At 37.3% G+C, this 22,852-nt stretch overlaps 1 long non-coding RNA gene across 1 annotated transcript; it reads right to left on the bottom strand.

Annotated features, from left to right (window-relative positions):
- Positions 1–376: 376 nt before the first annotated feature.
- On the bottom strand, positions 377–15,602 carry LOC140143801 (uncharacterized). Its single transcript, XR_011857796.1, has 3 exons — positions 15,379–15,602; positions 2,425–2,466; positions 377–431 (listed from the first exon to the last, which is right to left on the bottom strand). It is a non-coding gene; the product is annotated as an uncharacterized lncRNA (long non-coding RNA).
- Between the last annotated feature and the right edge of the window lie 7,250 nt (positions 15,603–22,852).

Here is a 22,852-nt window from a genome sequence, read left to right as displayed (position 1 = left end):
CGTGGAGGTAATAAAATGATTAATAATGGTTAAATTTTACCGACAGCTTTCCCTAATTGGTACCTCTATGAGTAGTACATTTATTATGGGGAATCCAATCCCCATCCATGACTAACAGGCAAACATTCTTCAATCTATTTCATTGCAAATAGAGGCCGTCAGTCTTTCGCCATCTTGTGGGTACAAATGTTCTGTGTGTTCATGCGTCGGACACTACGCGCTGGGCGCAGCTTGGCACGCAGCTGTTATCACGCAACAACGCGGTGATTTTGCTGTTCACGCATGGAGATCGAACGACCATCGCAGCGTGTACCCACAAGATGGCGGCATATGACGTCACGCTGACGGCCTCTATAGCTTACCAGCATTGATAGTTTGAAATCCCCAAAACTCGTTCCACACTTCTCTTAAGTCATCAGAGATGCAATAATCTGCAGGAAATACACCAAAATAAGCGATATTATTATACTCTCAGGTTCAACTTAGAACCTTTTTTTGTCCTGTATAAAGAACCCTAAGCAGTAATAAGGTTCTAAAAAGAACCTTAAAAAGTTCTATAAAGAACCTTAAAGATTTAAATAGGCCTGGGGACATTCCAATTCATTCATTCAGGGACTCATCACAAAGTTAAGAAAAGCAAAACGTAGTGTTAACCCTTTTTAGTACTAAAAAATCATTTTCATGGATAAAAAACCTTTTTTTCTGTTCTACCAAGAACTTGAAGGTTCTTTCTTTAAGATTCCTTAAAGGTTCTTCAAGCTTAAGGTTCTACAAAGAACCTTTTTCTTGGCTACAGAACCTTGTTTGGTTCTACAAAGAACCCAATTGAAACCCAATGGGTTTTTATCCATGAAAATGGTTTTTAGTGCCAAAAAGGGTTAACACTACGTTTTACTTTTCTTAACTTTGTAATGAGTCCCTGAATGAATGAATTAGAATGTCCCCAGGTCTATTTAAATCTTTAAGGTTTTTTATAGAACTTTTTAAGGTTTTATAAAGAACCTTAAAGATTTTATTACTGCTTAGGGTTCTTTATACAGGACAAAAAAGGTTCTAAGTAGAACCTTTTTTTCTGAGAGTGTACACCCTCAAAATAACCTAGTCAAAATGAATAGAATCTATTCAAATTTAAATCTGTGGTGTTATTTATTTTATCATGTAGTAAAATTGTTTCAACGTCATTATATACGTTTATAGCACACATTTGATACCATTAATCAATTGAATACATGAATACAAAAGCCACCCAAGTCCATGGGAAGTGATTTTGAGAGAAAAACCTGTGTATCATTTTATTTCCTTCAGTTAGATTTACCTGGTCAATATGGTAAGTTTTACGTGCAAATGAGTGGATTAACCTGTATTAAGTATGACGATTAGCATTTCAGGGACTTCGTGGGGGTCATTTTAAATTTTGGACTTGGGTGGTTTTGTAAATCCTATACAAAGACAACAATGTTAAAATGAGATTACCACTAGTAAGAGAATACAAAATAAACCACACAGGTATGTATAATGTTGATAAGCATTCTGCCATGTAATATAAACCACACACTTTCCTTTATTAAACCCATTTTTTTCAAAAGTCACTCTCTAGCAATGAATGTGTTACAAGTGGACTTTTTATACATACTGGATTTCAATCAATGTGTTACAAGACTCAAATCATGGAATTGGGTGATTCTTTCATACATGCTATTTTTCACATGCCCAATAGACACGGAGGATGAATTTGAGTTGTTCTTTCATACATATGACAGGCCTATGTATAGCAACAATTTCCCATGCTTAACTCAATTTGGCCATAGTATGGACTTGGGTGGCTTTTGTATTCATATATTCAATTGAATATTATAATTAGACTTGTTCTACACATTTACGAACAGACAATACAGGTTTGTGTACCGTACGCAAAATACAGACCTCTAAACCCGCGACATAATGAGGCAATTCAAAGCTATAGCTAGCTGTGCCACTTTATCGGATCAAAACGATACAGCAAAAGTCGAAATGATGTGGAATTTAGTAAAACTAATGAGTTTCGGCATCAAAAATAAATGAAAAGGATATATAAAAAAGGATATATATATGTGCAATATTTGCATATTGCACATTATTTGTATTTACAAACCTTTTTCATTAATTTTTCATTAACAAACATTTTCATTAATTCACTTTGCAGCTTAACCGATCAACTTCTAACTTGGTATTTTGATAGTATATGGTGGCCTGATGTGCTGTATATTTTTGTCATGTTATTTGCATATTGATGAATACAAATGAGCTTATTTGCATATTGCACATTATTTGTATTTACAAACCTTTGTCATTTACACACCTTTGTGTAGGGTCCGCCTTAATTACAAACCACGTAATTCTAGTTTTTAATAATAGTTTTATTTTTATTTTTTTTCTGTTACTCACTTGGCGATCCTTGCTTCCTTATAGGTGAAGTATTGGCATTGACTGTTATAAAAGAAAGCAAAGTAAACAAACAAAATGTATACTTTTTAAAATATATACGAGAGTCATTCAAGTCAGAGGGGAGGGGCAAAGGTTTTTGGCACGTCGATAGGGCTGGGGCAATGATTTTTGGCACGACCGGGGGCAAGCGATATTTTGCAGACCATTTTGAGAATTCACCACCCCTGGGGTACACATAATTGTTGCACAGCCCCTTACAAGATTAGCTCGATATGCAAGTGTTATGAGTATGCTAACAGATTGTAACTAAAACAGTATCAAATGTATAACCAAACATCAAGATAACTAGTCATAAAAATGCATTTTCTCTCTAAATACTTATCCCAGCATCCAATTTACACTGTTGTATCTAATATATACTGTTGTATTCTATACAATATTTTAAATGAAAAACAATTTGGTTTTAGGTCTAATCATTCTACGTATATGGCAATTTTGGAATTAGTTGATAAAATCAGTACTTCAGTTGAAAATAATGAAACTACAGCAGGAATATTTTTAGATTTGTCTAAAGCCTTCGACACAATTGATCACAGCATTTTGTTATACAAGTTAGAGTATTATGGGTTCAGGGGAAATGTATTAAATTGGTTTACAGATTATTTGTACAATAGGAAACAATATGTATATTATAATTCATGTAAATGCAGCTATATGAGCATTTCGTGTGGCGTACCTCAGGGGTCGATTTTAGGCCAATTACTATTCACACTGTATGTTAATGATATTGTAAATACTACCTCTGTTCTAGAATTTGTTTTGTTTGCAGACGACACTACTATTACCTATTCACACCCAGATATTATATCTAAATTTGATCTCATTAACAAGGAACTAGAAGAGGTCAATTGGTTTAAAGCAAATAAGCTGTCTGTAAATGCAAGCAAGACAAATTACATGCTACTCGGTACAAGTCGTAAAACATGTATTTATAATGATAGTGTTAACATTGTATTGGATAACACGAATTTGGAAAGAGTTAAAAATACAAAATTTCTTGGAGTAACTATTGACGAGAACCTGACATGGAAAAATCATATCGATAACATTGCAAAAAACATGTCTAAGGGTATAGGAATCATTAACAAAATTAAACATTTGGTACCTGAGCATATTCTATATTCATTATATTGTACACTGATACTTCCTTATGTTAATTACGGTATTATAGCATGGGGCAGTACTTGTAAAACATACTTAGATAAACTTTTCAAGCTGCAAAGAGCGCACTTCGAATTGTATCAAATAGTCATTACCTAAGTCATTCCGCTCCTCTGTTTCAGAACTATAAAGTACTTAATGTCTACGATACCTATGATCTTGAATTATGGACTTTTATGTATAAACATTTTACAAATCAACTTCCAGAAGCATTTCAAAAGTATTTTGTAAGGCAGAGTACTCTGCACAAGTACTACACGAGAAATAATGAAGATTACCAGGTTCCTAAATCTAAAACGAATTTCGCTCATAAAACCTTAAAAGCAGCGGGCCCAATTAAGTGGAATTCACTTGAGAAACATATAAAGAATATAAAGACGATCAAGCATTTCAAAACCAAAGTGAAAGATAATATTATTCTTAATTACATTTAGTATTTTATCTAATTTCCTTCTACGGCTTAAAATAATTTAATTGTGTATCGTATTATCTGTAATATAGTTAATGTAGTATTGAATTTATCATGGTTTTATTTAAACAAACTCATCTTGACCATAGTAAAAATTCCTTTTTAACGGTACGGGCAATTTTAAATCGATTTGCGAAAAGTTTTTTGATACGTTCATTGATTTCTCAACCAAAAAAAAATCGCAGTTTAACAAATAACTGTTCAAATGAAAGCCAATATTGGGGGCTAATTGTTGTATCACCAGACTTGTAGTCGAGTTACTGAAAGTCGAGTCCGAGTCGAGTCGAGTCATCGAGCCCTCGAGTCTCGAGTCGAGTCGAGTCATGAAGCCTTCGAGTCCGAGTCGAGTCGAGTCATTTGAAGTCGTCAGTCGAGTCGAGTCGAGTCGAGTCGAGTCAGGCCATTCTATCGAGTCGAGTCGAGTCGAGTCGGATATATTATGTCGAGTCATTTCGAGTCACTTCACGTTTTATATGCTCATGATACCACCTGTCAACTTGATAGCCCAATTTGCATGAATTTGTACTTTTTTGAAATTAAAATCCCAGTGAGAGTACATAATATTAATTTATGAATCTATGTGCTCCATCCAGTGTATTGTGGAAATCAGTAATCAGTCAGACTTGTAGTATTGCCATTAGGACCCGCCATGAGTATGGGTACGGGTGCGTGTCCCGGACCACGTGTACTTGTACGGGTCCCAGGCCATGGGTACGGATTTCAGGTCATGGGTAAGGGTACGGATCCCCAGCCATGAGTATTCAGTACGGGTCCATTCCAAAGTAGGGTGCGAGTACGGGTACGGAGCCATGGGTACGGGTACGAGTATGGGTATGGAAATTGGGACTCGAGTACTCCCTTACGAAAATGCAAGCAATGAAAAATGTGTGCGGAAGCATGCAGCACGCGTGCGGCAGTGTGCAGCACACGTGCAGATGTGTGCAGCATGCAAGCAAGGCCTGCTGGTAGCGTGTTCATGTGTGCGAACCAGCTGAGTGCATGCAGGCACCGCACACAAATATCCACCGCGCACACAATTTGCTTGCAGAACCTGCGTGCAGACTACCAATCTGTACGCAAATTACGTGCAGACTACACTTGTGTGCGGACTGTAGGACTGCATGCAAATTGCACGCATCTTGCATGCAGCACGCATATTGCTGTATGCATGCAGGATTTCCAGATCACAAAGTTAGAATGCTGCACGCATACAGGGTTTCCAGAAGCAGTAAAGGTAAAATGCTGCATGCATGCAGGATTTTCAATGACTAATTCACCTTTACACAACTGACATCAAGTCACAATTTGGCAATGATCTAGAAGTGAAAATATTTAAATGTTTACAATGAATAAATAAGTTAGCCTTCGGACCAAAATTTTCTAAGTATTTAACCTTCAGACCAAGATTTTTTGGCAGACCAAGAGGGGAGGGGGGGCAAGCAATTTTGGCAGGCCAACAGGGAGGGGGGCAAGCATATTTTGGCAGGTCTAGAGGAGAGGGCAAGCAAATTCTTGTTTCGATAGTTGGCATTTCAACTTTGGGCCAATGTTGGAATGCCATTCCTGTTTTGATAGTTGGCATTGAAACACTGGCCCAATGTTGGAATGCCATTCCTGTTTCGATAGTTGGCATTGCAACATTAGGCCGATGTTGGAATGTCATTCCTGTTTTGAAAGTTGATATTGCAACATTGGGCCAATGTTGGAATTCCATTCCTGTTTCAATATAGGCATTGCATCATTGGCCCAATGTTGGAATGCCATTTCTTTTTCGATAGTTGGCATTGCAACATTGGGCCGATGTTGGTATGCCATTCATGAATCAACAGTTAATTGGCACTGCAAAAAATCAAAACAAAATTCAACATTTTTATAGTGAATGTTATCAATATTCACAGTAAATTTGATCAATATTCATAAAATGATGCACTTTGGCCGGTTTTAGTCATCAAAATATTGCTTATATTAACTTAAAACACTTAATCAAATGTGTATACCCCAATAGCTCAAATGGTAAAGCATCAGACTCCCATGCAGAAGGTCCCAGGTTCAAAATCAGGTAGGTTAAGTTAGATAAGTGACTTGTATAAAATTAAGCTAGGCAATTTTGGTTCATTGTGAAATGGATAGCCAGGTTATGTAAGACTAATTGTAAGGACAGTATGCACTGTTAACCATTATTTTTGATTTTTTTTTTCATGATTTTGTCTCGCATATATATGGCCAGTACGTGCTGCACGCATGCAGTGCACGCTAATGGATTTGCATGCTGCATGCAAACTGCACACGCTCATGACCTGCACGCATGCAGCAAGCATCTGCACGCTTTCCTGCATGCGTGCCTCGTTCCAAATATACGCATCCGCACGCTACCAACTGCACGCGTGCTGCATGCGGTGCGGCACGCGTGCTGCTTGCATGCTGCATGCGTTCAAAAACTGCGCGCCATTTTCGTAAGGGCTTGTATGGGTCCTATTATGGGTATGGGTATAAACAAATTAATTAATCAAGTACAAAAAGAGATCAAATATTGGTGGTCATAGTGAATCTAGCCTAAAGGTGGCACATTTTGGGATGCAAGTGAAAAAACTATATCTATGTACAATATGGACAGCCAGACTGTACAATACTAATTTCAACATATATTTAGCAAAGATGTAGCTTTCGAGTCTTATTATGCACTTCTGGATAATTATATCCATGTTTTATTAATATTTTAAAATTCATATACATCCCAAATTTCTGTATATGGTAAGAACCTCTCTATTCATTTGACTCAGATGCACAAGCCCAAGCCTGGGCACAAGAAGTACATGTGGCTGGTGGAAATGCTCACACCAGTCAGTCACATTGCAATGTAGTTCTTCATGTGTGCAGCATGTAGAGAAGTGTATTTGGATGGGGAATAATCAAAATGATTAATAAAAGCTATAATAATGATATTTTAACATGATAACTTGAAATTCACCACAAAAAAGAAAGTATCTCGAAATGTTTTCCCAGTTTGCTGGGTTTTTTTTCTGTATTAATCAGTCATTGTGTGAATGAGACATGTAGCATACATGTACATGTAGGGGTGTGTGCACAGGCTGTTACAATGACATGTGTGTGTGTAGCATTCATGTACATTTTGTGTAGCCAGGGCTGGATTTACCTTTTTCAGAGCTTTTCAGGGCCCAGGACCAGGCTAAAATAAAATTAAGGGCACTTGCTATAGCTTGCTATCTGGATTCATGCGTTACTCCCCACCCAACCCCATCCATGATGTAACCTATTTGTTTAGATTATGATCAGAGGACTCACCGTGGGATTTCCTGCATTTGTGTAGCCATATACTGTATGGTTCCCATGGGTACGGGTACGTGTCCCGGACCATGAATACGGGTACGGGTCCCATGCCATGAGTATGGGTCCGGGTCCCTGGCCATGAGTACGGGTACGGGTCCCATTCCATGAATCCGAAGACAAAATAGGGCATGAGTACGAGTACGGGTCCAAAGCCATGGGTACAAGTACGGGTACGGGTATGGAAATTGGGACTCGAGTACGGGTACGAGCACTATAAGTCTGGTAATCAGCAATGATGGACAATGGACTTTTCCACCATGCCAAGTTTGAAGCATGTAAAAAAAAAGGTGGATCGACAGGCAATCATACATGTACATTGTACACACATACATATAATTTATATTTTAAGGTATTATAAAGATGCTGAGAGATAGTAAGCCCACTGTGTAAAACAATACACTGAGATGTGTGGAAGAAAATGTGCAGGTATTATTAGAAATATTAAGGTATAATTTATATTTTCGAGTCATTTTTAAAAAGTCAATTCAGCCACAGTGACTCGAGTCACAAGCCTCGAGTCATCGATTCATCAACCCTCGAGTCGAGTCGAGTCGTCGAGTCACCTTCCCTCGAGTCGAGTCATCGAGTCACCAAAACTCGAGTCGAGTCGAGTCATTTCGAGTCGAGTCACTACAAGTCTGTGTATCACTATGAAAGGCCTGACACCATTATAAACATTTGAATACATGAATACAAAACCCACCCAAGTCCATGGGGAGTGATTTTGAGAGAAAAACCTGTGTATCATTTTAGATTTACCTGGTCAATATGGTAAGTTTTACGTGCAAATGAGTGGATTAAACTGTATAAAGTATGACGATTAGCATTTCAGGGACTTTGTAGGGTTCATTTTAAATTTTGGACTTGCGCGGGTTTTTGAATCATATACAAAGACAACAACGTTGGAATGAGATTACCACTAGTAAGATAATACAAAATAAAGCACACAGGTATGTATAATGTTGATAAGCATTCTGCCATGTAATATAAACACACACGTTCCTTTATTAAACCCATTTTTGGTTCAAAAGTCACTCCGGCAATGAATGTGTTACAAGTGGACTTTTATACATACTGGATTTCAATCAATGTGTTACAAGACTCAAATCACGTAATTGGGTGGTTCTTTCATACATGCTATTTCTCACATGCTCAATAGACACAGATGATGAATTTGAGTTGTTCTTTCATATACATGACAGGCCTATGTATAGCAACAATTTCCCATGCTTAACTCAATTTGGCCAACGTATGGACTTGGGTGGGTTTTGTATTCATATATTCATTTGTTTCGATGACCCAAGTTCATGGTCATTTCCGCCCATGCACTTTTTTTTACAGATGACCTGGAATTTCATATTTCGGTTTCAGCGATTGCCCGAAAAAGGTGGTATGTTTTTGAAAAGCGTTTCCGCTTGGAATGTGGATAGTTATTGTTACTACTACTCTTCGCGATTTTAATTTATACACTCTTTAGCCGGCAATTTTCAATGCATTTTACATATTAGAAATGTCGCTTGCATACCGATATTTTTAACAGTATCGTTTTTGTTAACCAAAATACCATCCACATTAGTTCCTAAGACTTTGATGAAACCATAGATACCAAATCGGACTGCAGGTGATAAACATATTTCAAACTAGAATCAAACGAACCAGCGTAGGCCCTCTCAAAATGTACTTTTTTAATATATCGCGTTGTGATAAAAATGACTGCCTTTTCCTTGTTTTTTATAACAAGGAAAAGCTTTACTTACCTCAAACTTCACACGTAGTGTTGTCTCAATGTCTGTTGCTGGTTGGTATTATTCCGATTATGCGATTTTCATGATTTAGGGCTACTTAGCCTACATTTGACCAAATATTTGCCCACACAATGATCGAATATATTCCAAACATGGCGCTGCATTCGGTGTCACATTAACGACAAGGTTATGCTAAGATGTGTGAGACTTTCTGACACTATATTCACGGTTTTTCTACTAGCTATTCAAACCTATGACAAATTTGGCTGGTTTGCGATTTTCAATACCATTTTCACCCTGATGTGACAGTGACGTCACGTCAATACTGTACGAATTTTATTAGGTGCAGCCTCACTCGCTAGAGTTCGATCAAAGCGCTGGTGTACATACGCACGCGCTTAAAGACGCCGCATAGATGCGCGAGCGAAGCAGACGTTTCAACGCGTTAACGTAACTGCCATATCGGGGTGAAAAATGGTATAGGTAATAGATGACTATAAACCCTCAAACTCGCCCCTCGATAAAGGTTGGCAATTGAAGCAGACCTCAGTTTAGCGAACTTTGCCTGTTTAATGCGATGCGAGTGCAAGCGCCGCCCGGACTGTGAAGGTTTCTGCATACCGAATACCCACCGAATATGGGTTTAGGTTAGGCCTATATCATGGCCTCTAGGCCCTATGATTTATTTTTCGAAAAGAAAGCCTAATCCCGGAGCCTAATCAATTGAAAAGGGACTGGATTTTGTCATAATAATATAAAAATTAATACTTGTCGTCCATAACAAGAAGGAATGCCTCGCGATTTTTTGATATCCAGTCATAGTATTTTGATTGATTACCCTGAACATGAAGCAATATCTCTTCTACATGTAGTGAGTACCACATTAGATTGTGTTTACAAGAAATAATAAGCGCTGCCTCCTCGAAATATCTTATGCCAGCAGCTTTGATGATCAAATATTATCTACAACCAGGCACCTGTGTTCAAGGCTTTTCTTTATTCTATTGACCTCAAAAGAAAGGATTAGAATTATCAGAATGCCGTCCTTGACTAAAGGGAGCACGGTGGCCTAGCGGAACGGGCGCTGACTCATAATCGGAAGGTTGCGGGTTCGAGCCCCGGCTACGCCATCGTGTTGTGTCCTTGAGTAAGGCACTTTATCTCGATTACTCCTCTCCACCCAGGTGTTTAAATGGGTACCGGCATTCTTAAATGCTGGGAAGGTAACAGACTCGCTGTAGAGGAGGTGTAGCGATCCCCCTATAGCAACATTACATGGAGGAGTCTGGCCCAATCGCCAATGAAAGAGAGATGGGCACTCCGATCACTGCTTATACAGGATCGTCTCCTTTACCTTTTTTTTTACCTTGACCTATTTCCACACATTATTAACGAGTCGATAAGGGACAGTGCGACTACGTATGGCCACTACACAGTTCAATGGCCTTATTGTGATCTGGCGGGCGTTTTCAAAGCACGGTCCCTGACTGCGTGGGCATATTTTCGGGCAAGGAACAATAGAGACAAATTGTCTGGCAATGACGTCACATGTAATCCCAGTCTATAGTGTGATCAGAACATTATAGGCTGGTGGTCATTTATAGTACGATCAGTACAAAAAGTCCAATGCGATTTTTAATGTATTTTCTAAAATTAAAAGAACCCCTTTCATACTGCAGTTACTGTCCGTTTTCCTATACACAATACACAGTGCTCTTTCCCATTGACGCGTGACCTCTACAAATAGCCCTACGGTCAAGGCCTGGGGCTATGACTAGTTAACGCCGCTCCGCGAAAAATAACCGGCCAATATTAAAAGTACTCTTCTACAGTTCTAGAAAATATAGTTTTTAACATGTCCTAAATTTTAGCTAATTTAGATGTTTGGAAATATTCGTACTTTGGTGTTTTAGTTAATGTTATAGGTAATAGTACATTGCCTAGTTAACGTCGCTGTGTGAAAAATAACCGGCCAATATTAAAAGTGCTCTTCTAAAATTCTAGACAATATAGTTTTGTAACATGTCCTAAATTTTTAGCTAATTTAGGTGTTTGGAGAGGGTCGTACTTTTGTGTTTTAGGAAGGATATGTAAACGACAGATAACACCAAAAATATGAAGAAATTATTTCCAAACCGTGTTAAGTCAACAATCATTATGTTGCTCATTTTCAAGAATGCTGGTTTACAAAAAGCACGCCATTGTCTCATTTCGTGAACAAAAGTACACATACCATTGTTTCCTTTCGTTTCCTTTATAATCGGTTACCCAACTGAAGCTATAATACGCAAACTTTATTGCGATATCGCACATGAAAACAGTCACATGTGCACAGCCAGAGAAGATCCGATTTAATCAGTTGAGCTGTTTCAATGAGTGTTATCTTGGTTTAATAGCTTTTAATGGGGTTAAGTCCTGCAAAGGTCGAGATGAATTCTACTGTAGACATGACTGCATCATGTTTAGCGGGATTTTTTGTAAGTTACACAGCTGAAGTTGTGAAAGGGTTGAAAGACTACAATATTACGGCTTAAACAAGAATTTGTTTGTTTGGTCTTTATTCCTATAGCCACATCCCTTAAAAGGAATATTGTGAGTAGATGAGGAACTGTCGAAATAAAGGTATAGACGAATCTAAATACACGCATTCCTACACCTGACTAGCAGCCTTTAGTTGGGTAGCCGTCGGCTACAATGCACTCAAAATGTGAAATTATTCGGCCTTGGCGGAAATTTTAAACTGCATTCCATCACCCGTTTTACACCTTTCGCGAAAACACAGGTAGACAAAAGAATAACACAATACAGTTCCCTTCGACAAAACACACAGCATGGTCTATTCGTTGTTGAAGTGACATATTAATAATCGGATTAACTATACGCGGTATCTATGCATTGACGTACTTGCGAACAAAAGGACTATATGTATGAAAAGATGCGACGGGATTACCTGCGGAATTATCTCCATTATATTATTAGCTATTATTCTATTAACACTCCTCGTCCTTTCATCTTCTCTAGGTGTTAGGTGGATTTTATTTGCACAATTGGACGCTCAAAACATCAGGTTGGTGCTAGCGGCTACCCAAAGATGTCCGACCAAATCCTGACCATGACTTGGCTACTTGGATTCGTCTATAGTTATGGTATTGATAGTGTAGTGTTACTTCCATTATCATTTGTCATCATTAGGAGAGGAGTGAAATTTTGATTGAAAGAATTGAACTAGGAAGATAGGCTTTTACGACGGGAATTCATAACCATTAGGATTTTTTTTAGCGGGTTCGCCGTCGGACAAGTTTAGAACTGTCAAACTTTCGTCAGGAGTAGCTCTGACTTCTTCAGGACGAAGTACCTAAGAATGAGACATGTAGACCGCCTCTTGCCTACTGATGGCTCTGAAAAGAGCCGTTCACTGAAGATTGCCCCTTGTCAACAGAGAATAAGCAGATCTCGCCTATCTGCTAACTTTGAAATTAATGGCGAAGAGTACCCAGGAGAGCATATTGAAATATATCAAAAGGTGGTTTGATTTTTCTGTATGATAATTATGCATACTTACGTTTATTGTTTGAATGTGTTAGGGTTTATGCAAAAAGAAGCATGAAATACAGTCTTGTAAAGTATTTTGCTTTATTTCAGTTTATTGGAACTATAACGTGGACACAATAAAAGCAAATGGGGAATTTGCTAGTATCGCAACTTTATTTTATTTGGTGAGAGAGTTACATTATATATAGAAACAGTATCACAATGATATATAAAAAACAATAAAAATGTAGGAATTGTTACTTTAAATGTAGAAAGAAAATGAATTAGAGAAAGCTGCAATTGATGAGAGACGTTGTTTATGCTATTCTTTTAAAGTATTCTTTGGTATAATCAGTGGCGTAGCCAGGATTTTGGAACCAAGGGGGCACAACTTGTAAATGTACCGACGGAAATATTTTTTGCCGACGGAAGTTGTGATTTGTTGACCCAATTGTTTTTTTGCATGGTTTGAAAAAGTGAAGAGCAAAAAAAAAAAGAAGGATAATAGGCGGTATTAATATGTAAATTCTCAATTTTTCATCATTTTTTAACAAAATCCCTTTTTCCTGTTACACTTGCTAAAAATTGTCTATTCTTAACCAGATTTTTTTTCACCAACAACCTTCCGTCTACCGACGGCCTTACATGTACCGACGGCCATGACGAGAGGGGGGGGCACCGGCCACCTGCCGCCCCCCCCACACACACTGGCTACGCCACTGGGTATAATGACACTAGATAATACATAAATTGATTAGAAAATATTCACCACCCCGCGGGTACACATAATTATTGCACATCCCCTGAAGACGAGATGGGGTTTGGCCGGTGTTTGGAATGTTTAAAAGATAAAGAAACTAAAAAGATACAGGCAGAATAAAGTAAATATGTGACCCGGCAGCACAAATGAGCCGTAAATTCCCTAAATTGTATTCTGAGTTACGGTGTAAAATGTGTACGAAGGTCGTATTCATCGGTAACTTAAGCTGGCCCGACATCTGTCTCATTTCGATAGTCATAAACTAATCAATAATCCTATTGTTGAAATGGATAATAAGCTTCTACCTTAGATGGCTATAGAACTTTTAATAGCTCTGGTCTTTGTTTGCTTTTGCTAAATCCTGTTCAAGTGGTGGGTTACCAGGCATTGTATTTTGTACAGGTATGTATAACCAACAATTAACAATGAGAGAACTTTCTTAAACCTCGTTGACTTGGGGATGATTTGAAATGACCGCCAATTATGACTGTTTGATATTTATTGCCAACAATGTGGAAAAAGAGACACATGTAAAAACGTAAAAAGCTATAATTTTGTTGAAGGAGCAAAGTTTAACAAACCATAACCCCGCTTCTGGATATCGTTTGAAGTCAAATGATATACCATTTTTAAGTTTATGATGTTTATTTTTAAACACGAAATAAAACAAAATTGACCGGGGAGGAATTTACGGCTCATTCGCCGCGGACGGTCACATATACCAGTACCGGGTAATAGAAAGTTAAAATTTTTGACATTATATTGAGCGCCTAAATTGCACATATCAAAATTTCCCAACACGTAGCATTTCAACTATGTTCATCGTTCAAGTTCACATGGTATAGGTCCCAATCAGACAGCCTCACTCGTTTGATAATTAAAATATAGATGTACTTTAAGGGATCCAAAATGAGCGTTTATTGCGTTTCGACAGTATTTTTTGTAGGACATGAGAGAACCTCAGACCTATCGAATTGCATTCTGAATACGAAGCATGTCTTTCTGATATCAAATAATTTTCATTTTTTAAAATCACAATATAATACAAATTTTATGACAAATTATAAAAATTTGATATTTTTCAAATTTTGATATATAACAGTCCTCGAAGTAAATTATATAAATCTAATGATATATTCTTAAAGTGTATGTAGCAGGGAGGAAAAGCCGACGGTCAATTGAAAATTTTGACATTTCATATTGAAGATATGGATTTATTTCCCAAAAAGACCTAATTTTTTTGGTGTTTTGGGAAAAAAATCCATATCTTCAATACGAAAGGTCAAAATTTTCAATTGATCGTCGGCTTTTCATCCCACCTACATACACTTTAAGTATAAATCATCAGATTTATAAAGTTTACTTCAAGTACTGTTAAATATCAAAATATCAATTTTAATGATTTGCCATAAAATGTGTATTAAATTGCGAATTTCAAAAATCAAAATTATTTGATATCAGAATGACATTCTTCGTATTCAGAATGCAATTCGATATGTCTGATGTGCTCTAATGTCCCAAAATAAATACTGTCCAAACGTTCATACCCCAGCCCTTAATCCTACCTTCATTTTGATGTTTATCATTTTGTATTTATCAGATTACTTTCACAGTTTCCATTCGTTCGCTCATTAATAGTGGTACATCTATCCTTCTTCCATAATGCTTAAGTCTGACATATGGACAGAGCCGTTAAAAATTAAGAAAGACCTGTGAAAAAACCGAAATCACTGGTCATATATATTCGTCATCCTAATAACTAGTGATTTTTGGTTTTTCACAGGTCTTTCTGCTTCATTTTAAGGCACTGTCCACAAAACGAATTTGATTTCATTTTAATTTACGGTGTTGTGGTTTGGCAAATCTGTGATTTAACTTACCATTTTTTGCGCCATTTTGTTTCACGTCTTTTTCATTCACCAGCTTTCCTTGAGACAGCACTAAGTAACACCCAAGTAGTATCAGTATGACTATAATAGCTCTTGCCATGGTCATAGGAATACTACCAATCAATATTTTCCAGAGAAAACACAGGAACTCAACAATTTTGATGCGAAGTGGTTGGAGCGTCAACCAAAAGTGGCAGATCATAGACAGGCATAGTTAGGAACAGGTGCACCAAACTGCCACGTGTGTCACATAATATTAGAGAGTTTGCGGAATGAAGTTACTGGAACTTTAACGGCAACTTCAAAAATATTGATTGGACAGTTTCTTGCTCAAATTCACTTCAACGCGAACGTCAGATTGGTTTCTGTACCAACAGCGTCGTGTTGCTTAAACTCGGGACATGTGTATCAATGTGCGTTCAAAAGAAGGGCATGTGTAAGAGCTTGTTACCAACTACATCCAAATGTCTCTCTTTTGTTTAGTCAAATGGTTATTAGTCCCACTTCAAGAACAAAAGACTCTACCTTAAGAGCTTCGTTTGAGTAAACATGAATGAACTCGCGATACCACTCAACATGGATTATGTCGGGACCCAGCGTTAATCTCCTTATCATATTATTTTGAAACTAGCTAGGCCCTATACGTTTCAATTAATATTCTTACGATAGTTATAGGCCTATATATATATAATATTATTTAATAAAGGCTCGTCAGCTTTGTCAATTCCATATTCCAATTTACTTCGCAAAGCCTAATACATATTCTTTATTTCTTTCCCCTCCTTCCCCCTCTATCTGCACTCGCTCTCTCAAACTTGACCCTCCTATAATTCCCCACTCGCACTCCTGTTTCCCCCTCCCCAGTGATTTTGTCAGGGTTTTTCTGTTAGGAGGGCGTGGACCGATTCTCAAAGGGAAACGTTTTTGCAAAAATTGGCTTAATGAGGCAGAAAAAAGGCCCAAAAGCGTAAAATATCACGGCGGCCAGCATCCAAAAGGGAAGGGTCAAGAAGGAAGAGAAGATGTCCCACGGGGAGCCCCCCCTTGGCTACCAGCAAAGCACCTCCCTGTCCACTTCCAATGCCCTCCCTCTCCTCCTCCCTACCCTCTCTCTCTCTCTCTTACCAGGCACAACCTATGACATGTTATATATAAAAATGTTATGCACCTGCTTTACTCTTCCAGAAGTATCGTACACTGCTGGCTCAAGTAAAACCAGACCATTTTACGGGAACTTAATCCACTTGGCGTTGAAGTCAAGCCAAAAACTTGGTTCCGCAAGCTGATTTGGTGTACGTCATGAGCACACACAAAATTATATATCAAGTGTGACGTTTGGAACAAAATTTATTTTGATTTAATTCAATCAGTAATTTTCAGCAACATGTAGCATGTTTTTACCCAAACCAAATTAGATTTCCAATAATTGGTCTATTAACTAGATAATACATAAGTGGTAATTATGTAGTCTATGAGGAAATAGGCAAACTATTGTTCTAAAGTATGACGTATTTCATCATAATTTACGGCACACTATAGATTCTCGCGTTAACTTTAACTTCAAGCGGCTTTAATGGCAGAGTGGTTTTGAATACATAATCCTCTATAATCCTCTAGACGTTAAAGTTAAAGTTAAAGTAACTTCATTCCGCAAGGTCTCTATTATGCTTTTAACTTCTAACGTTAGGAATGTTGGAAATTATGGTAATAAACCAACCTCCAAGTCGGCTATCAATAATATGCAAAAAATTCAACAGTATGGTGTTATTCCGTATGGTGCACACCGACATCGCCTGGCTAATAATTATTTGGTGCAGCAGACTTACTAACATAAATACCCGGGATCGATACACGTGAATTGCTATGCACGATTTTGATATCAGACGAAAATCTTCGGATACCAGGGTAGAAAATGATGAATATCTCCGTAAATGATTTCGTCTCAAGAAACCAGATCTGGTCTCATACACTTGAAAGTACGTGTTGAACAGATATGATAGTCGTTAGCTTGCGTCTTGAGAAAAGGCCGTGCGTCTTGAACTCAAAATCTGACCAAAATTCTAATTTGATATTGCATTGGTCCTGTATGGACTACAGCGCGCAGGCTATAGCTGCACTCACTACTCCAGTGGAGGCAGTATGACCATTGACCGCAATGTCGTATACAAGCTTACTCGCATAGCGAGAAATCAATTACCCCGGCTATTGTCAGTAGCCTTAGTCAGGTCACTTGGCTAATTATACGTCTCATAAGGTCGGAATAAAATGGTCATGCGTGGCTGGGGATTCAACCTACCATGGCGATTTCTACCATGAAGATATCGGGGCGTTGACACTGTGTGGTGTAAATAGAGACCTTGCGAAATGAAGTTACTTTAACTTTAACTTTGACGTCTAGAGGATCATAGAGCAGGGGCTATTTTAGAAGAAAAAAGTCACTGCACGTTAGCAAACTTAAAATCTAAAAGATCAGCTAGCGGGAAGGGGTTGCTGGCAGAGGGTTGTCTCCCATCCAGTTTTGTAAACTTTTACAAATCACGCGTTTAAATCACGCATTTTACTGACTCGTTTTTGACGTTAAGGGCTATTCCAGAAAATAAGTGCACACCCCTTATAGAGGAGGAAATTTTTAATCAAAGAAATGTCTGGATTTTCAAGTCTGCTTTCTGAAAACAACTGAAATTCCAGTTGCCAATTTCGCTTGAAAAAGCTTGGAAATCCAATTAAATGAAGGGAAAATCATGGAAATTTCTAAAAATGAGCTCTCAAATTCAGGATTTCTGACTATTTTTCTGATGGATTTTTTCGCCTTTGGACACTTAAAAAGTCTGGATTTCCAACAATCACGACTGGACAAAAAGTCTGGATATCCGAACTCCTCTATAGGGGGTGTGCAAATACGAGGAATAGCCTTAACTGATATCAAATAATTTTGAATTTTTGAAATTTGCGATATAATACAAATTTTATGATATTTTTACATTTAACAGTCCTCGAAGTAAAGTTTATCAATCTAATGATATGCACTTAAAGTTGAAAATTGATACATGTCTGGTTCACTAATGTATTCACCAATGTATTTCACTAATTCATTTAATTGACATGTCATTATTTTTAATTCCCTACAGCTCCATGAAAGTACGCACTAGGATCATTAATGCCATTAAGTTTATGGTATTGATGGTATTGATATGCAAAAATGAATACAAACTCTACAAAAATGCATAAAATGCACACAGGTGCCTACAATTGCACGAAATTGATAGCTGTAAAATGTCATAATAATAAAAAAACTCCTTTTGATTTACTGATAACTCTATAAAAGTACACAGAACCTCTTTATTAAATGTTGAATGAAATTACACACGTGTCCCTACCATCTCTTAACCTGTCGCACAGTAGCGTAACATTCTCAAAATGTGATAAGATTTCTGCAACTTAAGGGCTGGGGTATGAACGTTTGGACAGTATTTATTTTAGGACATCAGAGCACATCAGACATATCGAATTGCATTCTGAATACGAAGAATGTCATTCTGATATCAAATAATTTTGATTTTTTGAAATTCGCAATTGAATACACATTTTATGGCAAATCATTAAAATTGATATTTTTGATATTTAACAGTACTTGAAGTAAACTTTATAAATCTGATGATTTATACTTAAAGTGTATGTAGGTGGGATGAAAAGCCGACGATCAATTGAAAATTTTGACCTTTCGTATTGAAGATATGGATTTTTTTCCCAAAACACCAAAAAAAAAATAGGTCTTTTGGGAAAAAATCCATATCTTCAATATGAAAGGTCAAAATTTTCAATTGACCGTCGGCTTTTTCCTCCCTGCTACATACACTTTAAGAATATATCATTAGATTTATATAATTACTTCGAGGACTGTTATATATCAAAAATTTGAAAAATATCAAATTTTTATAATTTGTCATAAAATTTGTATTATATTGTGATTTTCAAAAATGAAAATTATTTGATATCAGAAAGACATGCTTCGTATTCAGAATGCAATTCGATAGGTCCGAGGTGCTCTCATGTCCCACAAAAAATGCTGTCGAAACACAATAAACGCTCATTTTAGATCCCTTAAGTGATGCAAAGGTGCATAAGTTGTCGGCAAATTGCATAAAAAAGTTGCATATAAATTTCATTACAAAAGCTTAAACACACTCTTCAGGAACTAAATGTCTATACTGCTCAACTTAAAACACTAAGATGTTCAGTCCATAAACAGGGTGTTTATTTTCTACAAGCAATATACAGGGTGAATAAAAAAGTGCAATAGTATAACCATTTTCTTAACCTCATTGGCACTGAAGTAGAATGGAGCACCCTAAGTTTTATTGTCCCCGGGCTTGTGTAAGTAGAGGAAACATTGTTACAAAGGCCCTTACAGCCACTTTTTGACTTTTTGAGAAAAACAGCTTTTTTTTTAATTGTGCAAGTATTACTTGTTCGATTTGATTCATTTTGGGTTCGGATAAAGTGTTGATGAATAGAAACTAAAAGAATAGGTTTGGTACAATTTTCAAGCCTTACTATTTGTTTTAATATTTCTTTTATATCGGGCCTTTTGTGGATGTAAGGGCTTTTGTAACAAAATAAATGTACCCCTTTTCTAGAAACCACCTTTGCAGTCGAATTTGAACCCATTTGTTTGCACTAGTTTATGTAACTTGACTAATGCTCTCAAAATCAAAAAGAAAAATTGAAATATCTCATTAACTTTTTTAATTATGAATTTTTAATTAAATCCGGCAAAATGACATGTTTGACCATTTCCGAAGCTATAGCTTTCGTTAATTACAATGATTTTTTTCAAACATAGTGACCCCAAGACAGTTCCTTTTGGTTTTAATAATTAAACAACATTCTAGGCTACTATTATACATCAAAACAACTATTTTCCTAAAATTTTATTTTGAGCGGCGATGAAAACGTTCCTGATGGTCATAATTTTTGGCCTGTTTTACTGGGACAATTGCGCACGAAGCGCGCAAAACCTTTCCATTTTACACTATTTTAGCACAAACCAAGGTGATATGTTGTGTAATTACACTATTTTGCCCCCAAATTAAGGTGTTTAACGGTCTAAAAAAGAAGATGCACAGGGCAATTGTGGACAATTTCTGTCCGATGGAGCTGCCTCACGCCTGTTGCGGATTTTCTCGTACAGAGGCCTCCCCCCACGAGTGACCGAAAATTGGGAGGAAAGGGCGTTACCAGAGGCGTTGTGAGGCAATATTTGCTTGATTTCCCCTGCCAATTGAATGTTTGACTGACCACCACAAACTATACAATAATAGACATAGGATTTCCCGACTAGATCAGTCTTACTTTGTGGGGGAACTCCTTTAATTTCTTAGTCATTTTTCGGGCTGAAACTAATATAGCAATATTTAAAGGGGCATTTCGTGATCCACAGCCTCATCCCCACACTTTTCCCCAAAAAAGTTGAGATTTTTACACCACTGGATACCTTTGGCTACATAATGTTTATGTACCAAATATTTCTTGCAGATTAATTCGTTTAGCAAAAATATCGCCAAATTTGAATTTCGTTCTGGTGCACCAGAACGAAATTACAACACATTGTCTATGGAGCAGTCTAATACACATAATCATGCATAACTCGCAAAACGCAAAATCGGAATCAACTGAAATTTTGGAAATAAGCTTTTTTCGTGGATATCTACTGAAAAATGTCATAAAAAGAGGATGTTAGGATCACGAAATCCTCCTTTAAGCACGGATTTTTAATTCTCACTGCACGGATTTCTATTCTCACTGCACGAACGTGCCAGGAGGCACGTTAAAATAGCCCCTGTCATAGAGGATTATGTATTCAAAACCACCAAACTCATCACTTCTTCACCATTAAAATCGTGCCCATTGGATCCGATTCCAACATGGATGCTTAAAGATCACGTTGACATCTTGGCACCAGTTATCACTAATATTGTGAATCTCTCTCTGGAAAGTGGGACATTTCCAAATCATTTTAAACATGCCCTTGTTTCCCCTCTGCTCAAGAAACCTTCCTTGGATGTTGATAATTTGAAAAAAATTTCGACCTGTTTCAAATCTACGTTTTGTTTCCAGGATTGTGGAAAAGGTCATTGCAAATCGCCATGCAGAACATTTATCTTCAAATAATTTATATGAACAACATCAGTCTGCTTACAGAAAATTCCATGGTACAGAAACAGCTCTTCTGAAAGTTCACAACGACATTTTGCGCGAACTTGATGGTAAACGTGGCGTCTTTCTGATACTTTTGGACCTCTCAGCTGCCTTTGACACCATTGATCATGATATTCTGTTCAAACGTCTTGAGTCAATTGGTGTTGAAGGTCTAGCTTTGAGATGGTTTCAGTCTGATCTTTGTAGCAGATCTCAGGCAGTCAACATAAACGGGACTGTTTCTACGCATGTGCCACTTCACTATGGAGTTCCTCAAGGATCCGTGCTTGGACCTATACTCTTAACCATATATTCCTCCCCTATCGCAAACATTGCTCGGAAACACGGTTTGTTTGTTCATGCTTATGCTGACGATACACAACTATATATACCCTTTGATTTATATGATCCAAATGATGAAATGTCAGCTCGCAAACAAGCAGAGGCTTGTATATTAGAAATATCATGGGTGTCAATGTATAAACTCAAACTAAACGATGAAAAAACATAATTTCTAATCATGACTTCAAAATATCAGCAGCAGAAAATTCAAGAGCATTCTATTCACGTCGGTACCGTTACAATCCATGCTTCAAAAAGTGCACGTAACCTAGGAATTGTTTTTGATGATAATTTGTGTATGGATCAACATGTCAAACGTATTTGCCAGTCTGTATACTTCCACATTAGAAATGTAAATAGTATTAGAAAAATCTTAGCAGATGAAACTGCTGCAACCATTATTCATGCACTTATTACATCACGCCTTGACAATGGAAATTCTCTTCTAACTGGCATCACTGATCGCTTACTTCGCAAACTTCAACTTGCACAAAATGCTGCTGCTCGTATTGTTATAAAGACACGAAAATTTGATCACATAACTCTTGTAGTAAAAGATCTTCACTGGCTACCTATTCGTGAGAGAATTGACTTTAAAATACTCATTTTGACTTGGAAAGCTTTGAATGGCACTGCACCAGAGTATTTAATGAATCTTCTTCTTTCATATACTCCGAGCCGCACACTTCGGTCTTCTGATAAACAATTACAAAAGTACCGGTCTCGACGGCATCCCTGCTCGGTTTATAAAAGATGCAGCAGATGTAATTAAAGGTCCCATCACTTATATTTTTAACTTTTCCTAGAGATCTGGCATTGTTCCAAATGATATGAAACTTGCTTAAGTTATTCCAATTTACAAAAGGAAAAGCAGAATTGATGCCGGAAATTTAGTACAGGCCAGTGAGTATTATAGACTTCCATG

The sequence above is a fragment of the Amphiura filiformis genome, unplaced genomic scaffold, assembly GCF_039555335.1.
Source record: "Amphiura filiformis unplaced genomic scaffold, Afil_fr2py scaffold_28, whole genome shotgun sequence".
In the NCBI taxonomy this organism is placed as follows: domain Eukaryota; kingdom Metazoa; phylum Echinodermata; class Ophiuroidea; order Amphilepidida; family Amphiuridae; genus Amphiura; species Amphiura filiformis.
The sequence above is the reverse complement of the archived record's forward strand: the minus strand, read 5'-3'. Positions and strand labels throughout refer to the sequence as shown.